We start from the raw sequence: 16,920 nt of genomic DNA, 5'->3' as shown, positions 1-16,920 counted from the left end.
GCAATTGTCAGTTAAAGTAACGGTAGTGCCGTATCGCAAAAAATGGCCTGGTCATGAAGGGGGTAAAACCTTCCGATCTGAAGAGGTTAATTGGCTTTTTCCCCAGCATGTACAATGCTAGTATTTTTCTCATGTTTACTATGTAACTTTCTTGCATCCACAACTGCATGCAAATAGTTCTGATTTAATACAAGCATTATTAGTAGTAAAATTTTGACTTGGTCCTAATAGCAACTGCTGATTTTGTGGCAACTCCAGGATTTCAAAGTATTTCAACTTTTTCTTGGATTCACCAAAATATATTCCTCTCAATGACCAATCCGTGCCTGAAAACCCCAGAGACCCTTAGTGATCTCCTTTTAAGTTCAACATCTGCTGCTAATGTGCTCCTTTCTTTCTTTATTAAGACTGGCATCTCATTATTTTTGCAGGGTTGGATGAAAAGAGTTTTTGGAGTTGAAGCATTCAGTGGAGTAAGCGACACTTTACAAACAAGCAGGCTACAGCTCAGACGTGTGCTTGTGTGAGTATATTCATCTACATATTTCTATGTCTATTGCACTGTTCTCTTATTTAGGAGTCATTTTAATTCTTTCTTCTTTGGTTTTGCATCTTTCCTAATTTGAATTATTTGTGTTATTATATATGAAGATTCTGATTAGGATTGTTATAATGATTTTGTACTGTATGCAACAGAGGCGTAAACTTATATATTGAACTGAACTCTATGTAAACAGCTAAATCAGCGGTCTCCAAACTTTCTAAACAAAGCCAGTTTACTGTCCTTCAGACTCTAGAAGGGTCGGACTAGGGCCAGTGGGATTAGAAAATGTCCTGGACTCCAGTAGGAGTAAACAATGCCCTATCTTTGGTGACAGTGGAAGGAATAGTGCCCATTTGTTGGTGTCAGTTGGAGGAATCGTGCCCCATTGTTGGTGTCAGTCGGAGGAATTGTGCCCCATTGTTGGTGTCAGTTGGAGGAATTGTGCCCCATTGTTGGTGTCAGTTGGAGGAATTGTGCCCCATTGTTGGTGTCAGTTGGAGGAATTGTGCCCCATTGTTTGTGTCAGTTTGAGGAATAGTGCTCCATCGTTGGTGTCAATGGAAGGAATTCTGCCCCATTGGTGTCAGTGGGAGGAATAGTGCCCAGTTGTTGGTGTCAGTAGGAGGTGTCAGTGATTCCTTCCACCAATACCAACAATGCTATCAGTGGAAGGAATTATGTCCCATCAATGGTGTCAATGGAAGGAATTGTGTCCCATCGTTAGTTTCAGTGGGAGGAATTGTGCCTTTTTGATGGTGCCAGTGGGAGGAATAGTGCCCCGTTGTTGGTGTTAGCGATATGAATTAGGCTTCATTGATGGTTTCATTGGATGGAATAGTGCCCCAAGGGCCAGATAAAGGCAAGCAAAGGGTCACATCTGGCACTCAGACCACAGTTCCACGACTGCTGAGCTAAAAATTCAGATGAAGTATATATAAGAGTTTTTTTTTTTTTTTTACCTGCCAAATGATTTGTATTTCTGTTCATCCATGTCTGAGATTTACACAGCTGTGCCACATAGAACAGCCCTGTCTGGCAGGCCAGTAGATCTGATTTTCCTTTACTGAAGTTGAGTAAGACTTATAGGTCTTGTTTCTCTCCCAGCCTGTGACTGGATGCAGCAGAAGAAGCAGAATGATGGGCCCATCTTTGTGTCACTCTGGTCTCTCCTCCTTTAGCACAAAAGCATTACATCATTGGCGCCTGGTGTTTTTTTTTTTTTTTGGGGGGTGGCAAACAACTGACCCCCCCTCCCCCCACAGCGAATTAAACCCCCCACTATCGGATTGGGCATCCATGGAGTGGCGGCGGGGATCGGGCATCCATGGAGCGGTGGCGGAGATTGGGCATTCATGAAGCGGTGGCGGGGATTGGGCATCCAGGCATCGGCGGGGACCGGGCGGCTCTTCTTCTCCCCGCTTCCGCTGTACATCTCCTCCGCTCCTCCCCTCCTCCTAGGCACCCAATAGGATCGTCCTTTCAGCCAATCGGGTGATGGGTATCAGACCTGCTTCCCGATTGGCATGGAGGAAGATCAGAGTTGCAACAGCAAATATTAATTCGCTGTTGCAACATACCTGTGTGGGCTCTGGACGCATCTTTAGCATCCCGAGCCAACCCTATTTAAAGTCTATTAGAGCCTGTGGCTCTAATGAGGTGCTTAAAAAAAATGCTATGCATGAATCTATCCATTGCATATAGGGGGTGGTTAGGAGAAAGGGGGCGGCACCCCTGCGCCCCCAATGGATGAGCCGCCCTTGCATTACAGCATAACTGATTAGCTTCAAGTTCTGCACTCCTGCTCCCAGTCTGAGCTCTGCTGTTCAGGGAATGACGAGAGGCTCACATCTAGATACTTACACTACAGGGGGTCCCCTACTTACAAACATCCGACTTACAAACGACTCCTACTTACAAACGGAGGGAGACAACAGGAAGTGAGAGGAAATCCACCCCTAGGAAGGGAAATTCACTCCTGTAAGAGTTAATATGGGGAAAAGGTGTCTTCACTGATGCTTTATCACCAATCCTTGTTTCCCTAATAACCCAAAATTTTCAAAATCCAATTGTCATTGGGACAGAAAGTGAGGTGAAATCTTCTGAAGAGGAGCACAGACAGCAAAACAAATGTTACAGGGGTGATAACCCTTCCCTATGTTATCTAAAAAACTTAAAAATAGATTTTTTGGCTGGAGCTACACTTAAAAAATTTACCTGTTCCGACTTACAAACTGATTCAACTTAAGAACAAACCTAAAGTCCCTATCTTGTTTGTAACCCGGGGACCCCCTGTACTTGCATTTTAAAAAATTATTTTTGTACTCACCTTAAAAAAACTGTTCTATAGACTATTGAGGAATACAGTAATTTTTAGACTGTCAAGATATATAGCTGCCTAGAGGAAAAATGGACACTGGCAACAAAAATACGCATTAGCCAGCACAGGGTCGTTTTTAGCATGACTCAGAGAAAAGGATTTTACGACAAGTACTAATTGGTGTAATATGAATTACTGTACTCTATTTTCTTTCTCGATTATTGAGGGACACAGGAATTCTTAGACTGTGGGGATGTCCGCAAGCCATCTAACGGGGGGGTGGGCAACATAGCAACAAAGGCTACCAGACCCAAGAAAAGGAACAGAAAAATGGTGACTACTTGTTGCTCAAAAAGCTATCTGAGGGATCTAGTGCATGAAAGCTGCATCGGGTGAGGCCTGAATATCCATCTGGTAGGACATAGAAAAGAACAGAAAACCACCAGGTGATAGCCTTTCAAACTTGGAAGGATGCTTGATGCTACAAAAACTAAGAAGCATTCACAGATCTAGAGTGTGCCTTGACAAGAAGGTTGAAACCTAATCCTAAAGACCATACATTTGAATAATGGTCAGTCTGGATCACCTAGAGATGGTTGAACGAGAAGCTGATGTAACCTTCCAGTGTCCTTCTAGAATATTAAAGGAATCGGTTTTCTTGAAGAAGCAGTGGTTGAGAGATAGACACTCACAGCCTTAAACATATCCAGATAATATAGAGGATATACTTTTTGGTGAACTAGAGAGGGTCGGGAGAGCAGTTTCCTGATTTAGGTAAAGGCAGAAGCACCTTAGACAAGAAGGGCCTCAACACCTTATCCTTGTACAAAACCAGAAGGGATTCTTGCAAGATACGGCCACCAGTTCAGACACTCTCCTGACAGAGGTGATGGCTACAAAAAACACCACCACCCACTTCACAGGGGAAGTAACAGGGGGGGAGCGACATGGGAATTCCCTGTTCAAAGATCTAAATCAAGAAATGAAAGATCAATGGTTCCTGAAACAAGTCTGGGTAGAAAATTGGCTCTGGCCCTGAAGTGCAAAAGTGCCAAGCGCTGGTCCAGACCTAGCTGCAGTAAGGAGGGGATTTGTCCTATGGAGAAACTCCTAGGGTTGAAACCCCGGCCCACACTCACAAGGGAAGTATGCTTTCCATGTCTGATTAAATACTTATGGGAGGTTGCCTTCCTAGCTTTTAGCATCATGGGAAATAAAGGTGCAGAGATGTCCCTAACTCGAAAAAAAAAAAAAAAAACAGGTCTTCAACAGCAGTGGCAAAAAAAGACAGAAAGTATGAGGTAGGATGGCAAATCAGTTCTTACGACAGAATATCCTGACAATACAACAGAGCCCAGATTCATCTGCAGTTCCCGGATGTTGTTTGAGAAACTAGACTCTTCTGCCGAATAAGTCCTCTGCATTGACAGGGTGTGTGGGATTCTTCCCAAGCCAACAGCTGGCATGTGGCCTGAGGATCTTTCAAGAAGATGGAAAGAAATAAATTCCCTGATTCCAAAGCCACCAGGACAGGGACAAGTTGGTTTTTGGTGGCAAACAGATCAATTTAACAAGGGACCCGATTGGCCTGTCCCATGATGACAGAATGTTTTGTTGTAGAGGTTTGCAATAAAAAATGGACAGAGAAACTACCTCTGAGGGGGTTACCTTCAAGCCTTCTCATACAAAAGCAGAGAGTTGTGTGACTTCCGGACTGGAGAGTTCAAATCTGAGACTGAAGAGTAATGAATGAGCAATATGGCTGTTCCAGTGCAAATACTGTACATACATATTAGACTAACTTATATCAAGTTAATATCCCTAACTCCAACAGGATAATTCTTGAAAAGGGGTTCCACCACCAAGGAGCATGCAGATCCTCCTGTGACACCAATCACCCTAATAATGGGGACTCTTACCAGATGATGTGGACCTCTTATTGCTATGCTAGCAAGGTCAAATGGGCATGCAGGTAAACCTCTGCAGGGTAAGGTAATCCACCAAAGCCTTTGGAGCTGGCTAAAGATCCGAGAATGTCCTCCAGGATACCCGACTCACATCTGAGAGTCTCGATCGACCAAAACCACAGGGCATGTGTATGGAAAAAAAAGGTCTAAAACTTTTTTTGGTAAAAGCCAAAAAGGGGTACTCACTAACATAAAAAGGTCACACGCGTTGGATTAAAAAGTGTTTGCCTGCAAGCAAGAACAAAATCACCTGCACTTCCGGGGTCACGTGGGGTGTAATGATTTCAGAGCATAGCCCTGTCCAAAATGTTTCGTCATATTCCTTGGCTTTTATCAATAAAAGTTTTAGACTTTATTACACTATTGGAGCCTTTTTTTCCAAACACATGCCCTGTAGTGTTGGCCGATCCAGACTCTCAGATGTGAGTCGGGTATCCTGGAGGAAGTTCTCTGATCTTCAGCCAGCTCCAGAGGCTTGGTGGATTACCTTACCCTGCAGAGGTTTACCTACATGCCATTTGACCTCGCTAGCAATAGAAGGTCCACATCATCTGGTAAGAGTCCCCATTAATAGGGCGATTGGTGTCACAGGGGATCTGCATGCTCCTTGGTGGTGGAACCCCTCTGCAAGAATTATCCTGTTGGAGTTTATCCTTTTGTACATCACGTGGACTCTCACTTATATGTACTTTCCAGAATTTATATTAATATTTTTGTTTCCATGATTATTGTTATTTCACTTGATTGCCTTTTGCATCTTTTTAAGGATACGTGGTTCAATAGACTATCCTCTTTATTGGGTATTTTCTATTTTGATTTCTTATTTTGACTTTGATTAGCGCAACTTTTTTGTTTTTATCTTATGTTTACTATGGTTATATCACATAGTCTGTCACTGCTGACCTTTATTTAATTTTTATTATTTTTTTCTTTTTCTTTAGCGTGGTATACCACTTTGTATTAATATCTCTAACTGGATGCAAGTCATAAATACATGCACCTAAAAGGTTTTTTTCATTAACCCCAATATGTATAGGATTTTAATCTATGATATAAAAACTAGTTCCAGAAAATGATGATGATTAATACATGGAAGTGTAACTAGTGTATTTTCATATAAAGTTAAGTTAGGTCCCATGGTACTTTGAACTTTACACTATTATTAATTATTCCACCAGACATGATGGGGTTCATTTACTAAAGACAAATAGACTGCGCACTTTGCAAATTGCAGTTGCCCTCTGCAAGTGAAGTTGCTCCAGAGCTTAGTAAATGAGGAAAGGCTTCACTTTGCAAAGAGTACCCAATCACGTTCGAGGAAAATGAAAAAACACAGCGTGTTTGCCTACACATGATTGGATGATGGAAGTCAGCAGAGCTTCTGCTAATTTACAAAGCTCTTGAGCAACTGCAAAGTGCACAGTCTTTTTGCCTTTAGTAAATTAACCCCTATGTATTTATAACCAGTTCTACATATGTTTGCATCTGATTGAAAGTTGTCTAGTAAAAAAAATATCACTAAGGTACCAGAAACCAAAGAACATATATGCATTAATTAAAACTGTATGTTTCTTTTGTTATTTTTTGTCTTTTGGTGAAAGCTGTGATGAAAAAAATTACTAATAATGGTTGCCCTAATTTGATTAATTACATTTAATTGAGAATTATAGGTCCTTATTATGAAGGGTATTTGATTGCTGCCTAGCATATAGACCAGTCAGGTGATATCAGCCTCTATTTGTAGCATGTGATTTTATTACTTGGCTTTTGTCCCACAATTTTAGAGCTGGTTCTTCCTTCATAGGTAATAAAGTGGAATGCAAATGGTATTGTTCTGCTCAGTCTCAGCAGTTCAGATGGGCAATTGTCCTTTTGTTTCATTCAAGATGTAATTAGTTGCCTTTGTTAAATCTCCTTGTCTGTATGGAAGTGCAAATAACACTGACTGAAATTATAGGGGTTAAAATCCCTTTTTTTCCATGAATTCAATAAAACGAATTAGGGTGTTTTGTTGGAATTTAGTAGCATGCTCTTATGGTCATTTAGAGTGAAGACAAAACCATCAAATTTTAGAATAACCATTTTTTAAAAATTTTATATCTCTTTTATATCTGCTTTACACACAAACATTTATACATCACAAAGAATTGAAACTGCACTATGGGGCATATTTATAAAGCAGTGAATGTGACATTCACCACACTGTAGGTTCATCTTCCTGGTGCATGTGTTTTAAATTAGAAATGATTATATAGCTATTCATGAGTATACACACAGGGGTTGATTTACTAAAGGCAAAAAGACTGTGCACTTTGAAAAGTGCAGTTGCCCTCTGCAAGTGCAGTTGCTCCAGAGCTTAGTAAATGAGGTAAGGCTTCATGTTGTAAAGAGTACCCAATCACATGCAAGGGAAATTAAAAAAACAGCATTTTTGCTTGCACATGATTGGATGATAGAAATCAGCAGAGCTTCTGCTCATTTACTAAGCCCTGGAGCAACTGCTCTTGCAGAGTGCAACTGCATTTTGCAAAGTGCACAGTCTATTTGCTTTTAGTAAATCAACCCCACAGTCTTGTGTACATGCCTAAAACTCTGAATACAGACAGAATATGTCCAGAGTTGTATGCTCATACACATAAGGAGACATATAGCAGCCTACAGCCATTGACTTCTAGCGGTGGCTGTACACAGCACCTGTGGGCTCTCTGGTAGGAATTTACGCTATCCCTGACCAGATACATTTGTGTGTATGGCACAGCACAGTCTTGGTACCAAACTCCTCTTTAGCATAAAATACAATATAAACCAGTAGTAAACCCTGAATGGAACATGGCCTTTAGGGGCAACTGATATGTCGGATGCATTAGGTGTTTCTGGGTGGCTTGTGAAGGAATGCCTCTTCCTCCAGAATAATAACTGGTAATTACAGCCTCTTATGTGGTCCTTCTCAGGTTTACAACTTGTTGGATAGAAACAAGGAACCATGTAGGCACATCATAACTGCAGATACAGTAGGTAGATGGAGATTGCATAGATACCAGGGTATCTATATCCCAAAATGTACAGCTGTTTTTGAAATGCCCATAGAAACTCTTAGCAGACAGAAAGTGCTTGCTGTACACATGAGAGATCTGGATTTTAATCACTGCAGCCTGTAGGTAACCCCCTCGGGAACCCCATAGGATCACCACTTTTACACAGAACATTTCTTGTTAGAAAGCAATTAATAGGCACTTTCCCTAAGATTTGCATGCCTAGTTATTTTTGAAGTGGTTTTGAATATCTTAGTCCGTTTTTGAGAAAACGGTGGTTTGCCTCTTATTTGCAAAGGCATAAGGGGAAATCCTTACAAGAGACACCCTTAAACCCCTTTCCAAGATAAATTTCACCCGCTGCCCACTTCTCTCTCTGATCACTGTATTAAAAAAATTCCTGTCCAAACGCTTCTTTTAACTCATATAAAGGAAGGTTTGCTCAGGCCTGCAGCACACCGCTCAGCGCCAGATGGATAAATTAATGTCCAAAGGTAAGAGAGTAGAACTAGAGAATGGAGGAGGTATAAACACTTAGTTTCTACACCAAATGTTCCAAAAAGCAGCAGCCGTTTTAAAAACAAATAAAATTGCAAAGTAATAGTATATATAAACAATACAGGTAAACATACACTACAAACAGCGCTATTGTTGAGCAAGAAATTATAAAAAACATGCGGCCAACTACGCACAAAAGTAATTAAACAGAGAGGTATAGAGTCTGTGAAGTGATCAGGAAAATGTCCATAGGTGATAATAAAGCTGAATCACAGTGTGCGCCTTCCACCGGTCAGTAGGACTTCACCCTGTGTTAACACTCTCCCCCTAGGGGGTCAAACTCACCAAACATGTAAGTTAAAAAGGCCTCCAAGAAAAAAAGGATCTCCTTAAGGCCTCTTTCACACGGGGCAGATCAGTCATGATCCGCCCCGTGAACATCCGCTTGCTCAGCGGGGATAGCTCCGCCGATCCCCGCTGAGCAGGAAGATGACAGGTGCATCGCTGCACACTGTGCAGCGACGGACCTGTCAGAGCGCCGCTCTCCCCTATGGGGGGATCGGATGATGACGGTCCGTAGTGTCCGTCGTCATCCGATCCGATCCGAAAACGGAGGGAAAAGTAGGTTTTTCCTCCGTTACACTTTTCGGATCGGAGCGGGTCGGATGTCAACGGACATGTCACCGCTGACATCCGACGCTCCATAGGGATGACTGTATGTCCGTTTTTCATCCGAAAACGGATGGATGAAAAACGGACATACGGATCATCCGTGTGAAAGAGGCCTTACACATCTCACTCAGTACCACTCCAGGGGGTTCAGGGGGGGGTCGCAACTCCAAACAGATAGATGACAAAGAAAAAAAAGTATGCACATAGCGTAATTCTGTTTATTAAGATGAACCCCACAATCTTCACAAAACACCCCTCAACCAATATACGTACAAAATAAAAAGCAGTCAATCAAGCAAAAAGGAGTAATGCGTGTCACCATTCAGAAGATCAGCCGGCTCGGTATCCAGGGGAACAGATCACTTCCTGGTTTGTGGATCAGGCTGAGCTGGAACGCATACCTCACTTCCGGCGTCGTGTAAGCCACACCCTGACGCGTTTCGTCATATCCTGACTTCGACAGAGATCCTTTTTTTCTTGGAGGCCTTTTTAACTTACATGTTTGGTGAGTTTGACCCCCTAGGGGGAGAGTGTTAACACAGTGTGAAGTCCTACTGACCGGTGGAAGGCGCACACTGTGATTCAGCTTTATTATCACCTATGGACATTTTCCTGATCACTTCACAGACTCTATACCTCTCTGTTTAATTACTTTTGTGCGTAGTTGGCCGCATGTTTTTTATATTTTCTTGCTCAACAATAGCGCTGTTTGTAGTGTATGTTTACCTGTATTGTTTATATATACTATTACTTTGCTTCTTTTAACTCGTGACACTTAAGCCCCGAGCCTTCTTCTCTTCTGTTTGTGGTTCTTCTTTGGGTGTCCAAGTCCTTGCTTGCATGACATGGAATTTTCCTACTAGATGGCTGGTGGTGAGGTCCTCTCCAGTGTGTCAACACAGGCTGGTGGCAGGGGCTTGGTGGTCTTTGGGGCCATTACATCGCTGGATTAGCCGTCCCTCACATTGGAACTGGAAACAGTAAGGGACCTTGATGGGGGGCTTAAGTAAATATTGCTTCACAAGGAAAGGGGGGAAGGAAGATTGTCAGGATGGGTTATAGGGGGTGGTACAAAGATAGGTTTATCTCAGAGTGGGGCTTTTAATCACATTGTTTTGATATAAAATCATTAATTATTGGATGAAGATTGCATATTTTCTCAAAAACTGTTGTGTGTGGTTCTACCCAGCAATGTCTAAGTACGCTAGATACCAGGCTTCCATTTCTCCGCAGACTGCTTACGAGGATCCCTGTGGCTTCTTGTATTTTTGTACAGCGTGCTTTTGTATTTCCTTGAGAACTTCAGCACCCAGTGTCTCCCTTTGACTCCTGAGTGTGCCATGTGAGCATCTTTTGTACCAAGACCTGTACGCTCCCGTGTAGAAAGCTTTCAGAATTTCTGCCCCTTTTGTGTCTCTTTGTACTCCTAGAGAGCTTTCAGCATTCTTGCAACTGTGATCTCAGCACCCAAGAGACGCTTTCCTGTGTTCCTGTGCTCCCAGCACCAATGTGTTTGCAGAAACAACTGCTGCTATGATCCCAGCACCCCAGTGCTTTCCAAAGATTCCTGCTACTGTCTTCTTGTGATCCTAGTGCCCCAGTGCTTCCAGAGACTTCTGCTTCCTAGTGCACTCTTTGACATGTTGTATTCTCAGTACCCTGCACTCCTGAGTATCCAGCGCTTTTGATTTGGTTGCTGCCTGCTAGGGTAAGACAGAGAACCGCAACCCGGGAGCTGTCCTTCAGTAAAGCCGTTTATCCCCGGCAGAGTGCTCTGGCAAAATCGACATGGTTCCCTAGAATCTGTGCCTCAGTCCTTTCTCAAGGCTCCCATCTCTGCTGGACGGAAATGAAAAAAATCTCTCCAAACTGAGGGAATCCTTGGTTGTTATCAGAACTAGTGGTATTTTCTTTCTTTTGGCTCTTTCACATGGGCAGACTCCGCCAGCTCAGTGGGGGATCTGTCTGCTGATCCCCGCTGGGCAGGTGGATGAAAGGTCTATGTCCACTCTGCTTATGCAGAGTGGACATGGACACAGCGCTTTCCTTTATGGGCGATTGGATGTAAATGGACAGCCTTTCTTTTTACATCCGACTGTCATCCAATATGATATGCCAGAGGGATGGCGAACTGATCCATCCGTCAGTTTTTAGCAGATCGGATGGCGGCGGGTGTCAAGGGACACATATCTGTTTACATTCGCCATTCCATAGAGGGCAGTGGATTCTCTGATTGGGTCTATCTAAAAAACTAACAGGCAGACCCGAACGGTCCGTCCATGTGATAGGGACCTTCAGTAATAATGGTAACCAGGACAAATATAAACAGTAAATCTCCCTAACAGGGGCAGTAAAAACCTGACAAATGATCTAATCCCTCCCTACTTTATCCAAAACTTAAAAAAAAAAACATTGCCTTTTAGTTATGCTCTCTTGCAGACATTCGCAATCTAGCAGCAAGTTCATGTAAGCTTCCAAATTGGTTGGGAAACAAATCTGCACTGCGCCTATAGAAAGGGGAGGGGGATGATTATTTTTAATATAGTGCTGGCATCTGTTCTAGGAAAACAAAACCTGACCTATGACTCTTCCCCTATGGAGACTCCAACAGGGTGTTTCTACCAAGGCTGTGTGGGGCGTATTGACATATGAACATTCACTGATCTGATCATCAAATGTTCTCAGTGTGGCTTTAGCTTGCAGTGCTCAATACATGAGATATACATACACTTAGGACCTGTTCACACCACAATGCCTTTTGCAGTGCAGCACACTGTGTTAAACAAAAATAAATGGATTGCAATAAACAGATTTATAAAAAAATATACAAATTAAATGGACTGCAATGCATCTCAATGCACAGAAATGTAGTACTTGCTGCAATTTTTCTCATCACAGCTCACATTGTTGTGGTGTGCTGCAGTACCTTTCAGCGGTACATTGGGGTCTATGGCTTGACAAACATGTACAGTACATGTGTGAAGAGACTATTATCATAATCATAGATATTTTTATTTTAATCTATTTTCCTGTGGAATTTATGTACCAAATATTGCAAAACAGCTCTGTTATAAAATCCATTTTAATCTAGAGCTAAATCTAGAATTTCTAATTGATTGATTTGGCAATTATTAGATAGAATGTGACAGCAGATGCAAAACACTGATGACCTGACAATTCCGCATTGTGATACGTTTTGTTTAAAGCACTTTAAATTTATGTCCTATTTAAGAGCTTTCAGTGTCACCAGCTGCATTTGTTAGCTCTTTCAATAAGCCTCCTGATATCAGGCAGATAGCTGTCACTTAGCAATAAAGGGTAACAGTAATGTGGTCTTATATTAATAGAGACAATGTCCAACGCTGACAAGCTGGTCAGCTGCGTGTTTAAGTATTATCATAATGTCTTGTGATTCTTTCCTGCATCTTGCGGTAATTGTGGCATTGTTAGTCTGAAGGCACATTAGGTCACATGCTGTCTCTTTTAGAACAAGATTTGAATTGTTAGATGCAGAGTAGCAGATTGCTAATTGTATAGAATTGCTGGCATCATACTTTATTCCTCTATCCTTGAAGAATAACAGTCGCTCTGGCAGAGTTCTTAGTGATAGCTATTGTGCCCGGGAATATGTTGCTAGGCATTCTGTTGAATCGGTGAACATTGTGGGATTCATTACACCTCATTTGGTGACAAAGCTGCGTCACACAGCAGGACGTTTGTTCTTCAAAGAGAAGGCTGTGATTTGACTCATTGGAAAGTGACTCACTTTTGTATGTTTCATACTCCTAGATTTAAATTGGATGGGGATTGTACACACCTTCCACTAGTCTCATCGGAATATTTTATCTCGGACAAGGAGAGCTCTTTCTCTCTCTCTCTATTCCTTCCTTTCTTTCTTTCTTTCTTTCTTTCTTTCTTTCTTTCTTTCTTTCTTTCTTTCTTTCTTTCTTTCTTTCTTTCTTTCTTTCTTTCTTTCTTTTTTTCTTTCTTTCTCTTTTTCTTTCTCTTTTTCTCTCTCTCCCTCCTTTTTTTTCTTCTCTTTCTCCCCCCCTCCTTTCTATTCCCCTTTCTCTCTTTTTCCCTTCTTTCTTTCTTTCTTTCTTTCTTTCTTTCTTTCTTTCTTTCTTTCTTTCTTTCTCCCCCCTCTCAATTTCTTTCTCTCATTCTCTCTATCTCTCTTTCTCTAGTTCTTTGTTTTTTTCCTCTCTCTCTTTCTTTTCTCTCTCTCCTTTTTTTTCTTCTCTCTCTTTCTTTCTCCTCGCCCTCTTTCTTTCTTTCTTTCTTTCTTTCTTTCTTTCTTTCTTTCTTTCTTTCTTTCTTTCTTTCTTTCTTTCTTTCTTTCTTTCTTTCTTCCTTCCTTCCTTCCTTCCTTCTTTCTTTCTTTCTTTCTTTCTTTCTTTCTTTCTTTCTTTCTTTCTTTCTTTCTTTCTTTCTTTCTTTCTTTCTTTCTTTCTCTCCCGCTCTCTCACCTTCTCTTTCTCTCTTTCTCTCCCACTCTCTCACCTTCTCTTTCTCTTTCTCCCCTCTCTCTCTCTCTCAGTTTGTCCCCCCCCCCCCCTCTTCCTCCCTCCCTCACTCCGTCTTTCTTTCTTTCTTTCTTTCTTTCTTTCTTTCTTTCTTTCTTTCTTTCTTTCTTTCTTTCTTTCTTTCTTTCTTTCTTTCTTTCTTTCTTTCTTTCTTTCTTTCTTTCTTTTTCTCTCCCCCTCTCTTACTCTCTCTCTCTTTCTTCTCTCTCTCTCTCCCCCCTCTCTTTCTTTATTTCTTTCCTTCTCTCTCTCGATTTGTTCCTTCCTCCCGTTTCGTTTCTTTCTTTCTTTCTTTCTTTCTTTCTTTCTTTCTTTCTTTCTTTCTTTCTTTCTTTCTTTCTTTCTTTCTTTCTTTCTTTCTTTCTTCCTTTCTCCCCCTCTCTCTCCTCTCTCTCTCTCCCCCCTCTCAATTTCTTTCTCTCATTCTCTCTATCTCTCTTTCTCTATTTCTTTCTTTTTTCCTCTCTCTCTTTCTTTTCTCTTTCTCTCTCCTTTTTTTTCTTCTCTCTCTCTTTCTCCTCCCCCTCTTTCTTTCTTTCTTTCTTTCTTTCTTTCTTTCTTTCTTTCTTTCTTTCTTTCTTTCTTTCTTTCTATTACTCCTTCTATTTGTCTCTGCCTCTTTTTCTATCTATCTATCTATCTATCTATCTATCTATCTATCTATCTATCTATCTATCTCTGGGTACATATTCTGTAACCACTGCTCTTTCTCTTTAGAAGCCACCTTACTATACTGTACATCATAGGCGTGCGCACAGGGTGTGCCGGGTGTGCCTGGGCACACCCTAATCAGCCCATGAGGTACGAATCCCCCCTGCTTCCTATCTCCCTGCCCTGTGGTGCTGCCAGCTTCCCTCCTCTCTTAGGACCGGGGAAGGGGCTGTCTACATTCCTAATAGTGAAATGTGTGCAAGAAGGGTGTGTATTTGTGCTCTGGGGGGCATACCCTAATGCTCTAGGCTGCGCACACCAGTGCTGTACATGACACTTGTACAATGGATTATGGGACCTGGGTGCCTTGATTCATCTTGATTTTTAGTCATCTGACAAGGTCACTTGATTCAAAGTATCTAGGTACACATCAGTGTAAAGAGCGCACAACTCAATTTTAACTACTGCTTTAGAGTTGAAGCCTTTCATTAACTGGTTCATTTCATGGAAGACATGTAAATCTATGTATACGTGTAGAGTATTATGTATTGCTCATGTTTTTTCAGTAAACGAGTAGGCAGCTCACAGTGATTTAGGGTATGAGATAAAAATACAGCATCAGGGAGGAGGCTGAGGAAACTGACTAATGGGTGTAGGCAGCAAGTAATGGAAAAAAATGTATAGAGAGAACTGAAGGCACTTTTCACAGATCTTAGCTTCTAGTGATGGTTAAACCGCCAAGTAATCCAGACTCCCACCCTCAGCACAGGAGATCTCCATATTTACAAGCCATGCCTTCCTTTACCAGTTGATTTATAGCTGGAGTTCCTTTTACTGCGGCTTTCCTTTTTTTTTTTTTTTCCTGCCGGCGTTAGGATAAAGTTCCACAAGTACATATGTTTAGAAAAGGCTCTGAAACAGACTCTGTTTTTATTGAAAAGGAGGATCAAATTCCATCACATGCTAAATGTAAGTAAAATGAAGCTGTGGGGTTGGAAATATTTATATAAGTTCTCTGACAAGAGCCTTGAACACTGAACTAGCTGAGTGTGTATGTACGGCAATACTATAGACTACATGGCAAAATGAAGTAGGTTCTAGTCTATGCTAATGCTGTAAAAAGGTGTGTGTTTTTATTGACGTGTGTGTCCCCGGCTCCCCGCTTGGGAGATTTAGGCTTAGTTTGTGCAGGCGTACACCTGTGCGAGGGCTGTCTTTTGCCTGTACAGGATGCACAGGTTTTCCATGTATCCGCATGCAGACATTCCTATTCATGTCAATTAGGAAGAACGGACACAGCCGCTGCCCCCAATTTGATACCTGTGTGGGTGCGGGTGCATGTCCGCGAACACAGACAGTGTGAGTTCAGGAACACATACCCAGACCCACAGGGGTGTCAAATTGCCAGCAGCGGCTGTGTCTGTACAGCTGTTGAACCCCCATTCACATGACTGGGACTGCCTGTACGCAGATGCACAGAACACCTGTGCATCCCATGTGAGCAAAACACAGCCCTCCCACTGGTGTACGCGTAAAATGATTGTAAAGTCACGTTTTTTCTCTCTAAAAAATAACATGTCATACTTACCTGCTCTGTGTAATGGTTTTGCACAGGGCAGTCCAGATCCTCCTCTTCTTGGGTCCCTCTTCGGCTCTCCTGGCCCCTCCCTCCTGTCGAGTGCCCCCACAGCAAGCAGCTTGCTATGGGGGCACCCAAGCTGAGTTACAGCTCCCACCCCCTCTCTCCTGATTGGCTAACTGTCTTTGTTTGACTGCAGTGGAAGCCAATGGCGCCGCTGCTGTGTCTCAGCCAATCAGGAGGAGAGTCCCAGATGGCCGAGGCACACGTGGACATCTCTGGAGAGAGATGGGGCTCAGGTAAGTATTAAGGGGGTGGAGGGGGGCTGCTCCACACAGAAGGTTTTTTATCTTAATGCATAGAATGCATTAAGATAAAAAAAAACTTCTGACTTTACAACCAAGTGGTTCTAAAGGCAGAAGGTTTTTATCTTAATGCATTCTATGCATTAAGATAAAAAAAAAACCTGTGAGTAGTAGCCCCCCTCAGCCCCTCCTAATACTTACATGAGCCCCATCTAGATCCAGCGATGTTGCATGAGAGACTCGGCTGTCTAAGTCCCTTCCTCCTTATTGTCTGAGACAGCAGCGGTGCGCCATTTGCTCCCACTGCTGTCAATCAAATTTAGTGAGCCAATGAGGAGAGAGTGGGGCTGGGGGAGCCACCAGAGCAAGAAATAAAGTAAAATCCCCCAGTAACAGAGACACCTGTTCCTGTGACAACTCTCTAAGACTCTTTGTACTTTGGAGCAATTTCTACTAATTTCCTGTGGCATCTCCAGGACTTGAAGAATAGGAGGAACCTAACTCTATCAGTACAAATTTCAGTCTTTTCCCCTACTTACCTTTTTGGTGATTTGTTATGCTGGATGAATATATTTAAAGGGTAAGTCCAGTCAAATACTAACTATATCTTAACCTATTCCCACCCCTACTAAGCCCTAGTATAACTATCATGCAAAGGAAAGCTGTATATACTTACCTATTTTCAGGGCAAGCTGGTCTGGTCACATGATTGGCTCCCAGCGCCAGCTTAAGTGTAAAGGAGGGACAGCTGAGAATGGATTCCCCCTAATAAGCCTATGGGTGACGTCATCATGCAGGCTCTGCAGCTATTGTCAACAATCTCTCCTCT

General features: G+C 42.2%; 1 protein-coding gene across 2 annotated transcripts in view; it reads left to right on the top strand.

Annotated features, from left to right (window-relative positions):
- TIAM2 (TIAM Rac1 associated GEF 2) overlaps nt 1–16,920 on the top strand; it is a 432,210-nt gene that overhangs the window by 98,155 nt on the left and 317,135 nt on the right. For both annotated transcript variants that reach the window (XM_073627924.1, XM_073627922.1), the window contains exon 2: nt 432–523. The gene's annotated coding sequence lies outside the window, so the exon portion shown is untranslated. The remainder of the gene's footprint in view (nt 1–431; nt 524–16,920) is intronic.

Source organism: Aquarana catesbeiana, linkage group LG04 (genome assembly GCF_042186555.1).
Source record: "Aquarana catesbeiana isolate 2022-GZ linkage group LG04, ASM4218655v1, whole genome shotgun sequence".
NCBI lineage: Eukaryota > Metazoa > Chordata > Amphibia > Anura > Ranidae > Aquarana > Aquarana catesbeiana.
This window is presented reverse-complemented; position numbering and strand designations above follow the sequence as displayed.